This window comes from Solanum stenotomum, unplaced genomic scaffold, assembly GCF_019186545.1.
Source record: "Solanum stenotomum isolate F172 unplaced genomic scaffold, ASM1918654v1 scaffold14230, whole genome shotgun sequence".
NCBI lineage: Eukaryota > Viridiplantae > Streptophyta > Magnoliopsida > Solanales > Solanaceae > Solanum > Solanum stenotomum.
The window spans coordinates 4266-6058 of NW_026022946.1; the positions used below are offsets into that span (position 1 = coordinate 4266).

Sequence of the window (1793 nt, forward strand, 5' to 3'; positions counted from 1 at the left end):
AATCATATTAAGTGCTCCACATTAGTTGAGGAAATAGACTGTTGTCTCTTTGTATGGTTTTGAGCAACACTCACCTCATGAGCTAGCTTTTAGAGTTGATTTAAAGCAATCATTCATTTTCTTAACATGGTATTAGAGCCAAACACATCCTTGTTCTTGGTTCGCCCAATGTCATCCACATAACAGATTATCCATCGGGGGAGTGCAGCAGGAGGGGGGAGAGTGTTAAGTGTCCCACATTGGTTAAGGAAATATATTGTTGTTTTCTTTATATGATCTTGGGCAATTCTCTCCTCGTAAGATAACTTTTGGGGTTGAGTTAGACTCAACGTCTGTTTATTAACAAATTATAACATGCAGTAACTTCGATATATTACCTATTCTTCCTTCTACCTTAATTTAATCCATCAGAGGTATAAGAAAGCATAAAATGTCGTCACGCTATAAGAGATGCAGTATAACACCAGATTAATTTTGTAATGTATAACCTACATAATGCCTTGAAATAATCTGTCCATTGCAATATGTATCGATGTGTATTGACCAAGAGCTATTTTTTCGTATTACTGCTTCAAATTCATTTTGCTAGTACAAGGGGAGTCTTAAATATGTTCCAGAATGAGGTGATTCTTTATGGAACTTGTTATTGCAGTACCCTGCTCCTTCTTGTACTGTGCAAAGAAATAGATGTTACTATTTCATTAAAACTTCATGCTAAATTTTCTATTTCATTACTCCAGATGAGTTCTTTGATTCTTTCTCCTTTTGACTGTTGCAGATATTCCAATAGAGTGGAACTCGATGTTGAACCAGCTTGACCAACTCGGATTTGATGGTTTGGAGGTTCACATACTTCTTAGACATTGTTTATCGCTACTTCCTTTACTTGGACATCTTTCTAGTTTTGATCTGACATTTATTTTTAAGTGTTTGTAAATGGATCAAGAGGGAAAGTATAACAGGTAAGTTACAAGTTAATAGTGTACTTGCTCCTACACTCTTTGCAAGTTCTATTGAGTAAAAAATAGCCAAAGTTTGATGAGAGCTGCCTTTTGTTTTAATATAGTAATTTGGACCAATATTTTAGTAAGAAATTCTAATTTTTCTTCATACTGAAATGCTGATGTGTTGTGTTATAAAATATCATCTGGTCATACAGTTGTAGCTCTCATATTGCAAGGAATTGCTTGCTTGCTATGTAGTTTTTTCCTCTTACGGGTCGTTTGGTACATGGAATGAGATAAGCAATAAATTTTCGTGTGATTTGTACCTTCTATATGAGATAGTAATTTCGGGATTACTGATACCTCAAATCAAATTTAGACAAACTTAATCTTAAATTTAATTTCAAGATTATTATCTTTTATCGACCTCTACTATGTAATGGTAAAGCTAAAATCTCAGGCACCACAAAAAGGGAGAAATGGGCAAGTATCCACCTTTTGAACGGTTAATCAAATTTAGCCTACGTTTGAAAATTAATTTAATTTTATTTTTTAATTGTTGAAGTATCGTTTAGAAGGTGACATGATCAGATTGTAACATAAAAATCTTTAAATTTCGGTGCTAACGTGAAATATTATGACCCTATAATGTGTTCTTGGAATTAAAACTGACGGTTGAAATTTCAACCTTGTGAATTTTTATAAGTTTGAGTTGGCTTTTATAAGTTTATACTTCACGATTTTCATTAAACTCCTAGGTATAGTCTAGAGTTTCATTTATATATAAAAAATTCATAGCAAGATCTATTTGAATATATATATATATATATATATATATATATATATATA

At 32.2% G+C, this 1793-nt stretch overlaps 1 long non-coding RNA gene across 1 annotated transcript; it reads left to right on the top strand.

The window, feature by feature from the left end:
* The first annotated feature begins 559 nt into the window (after positions 1-559).
* Positions 560-1140, top strand: LOC125850136 (uncharacterized). The gene is made up of 2 exons (XR_007444749.1): positions 560-623; positions 779-1140. It is a non-coding gene; the product is annotated as an uncharacterized LOC125850136 (long non-coding RNA).
* Positions 1141-1793: the final 653 nt, after the last annotated feature.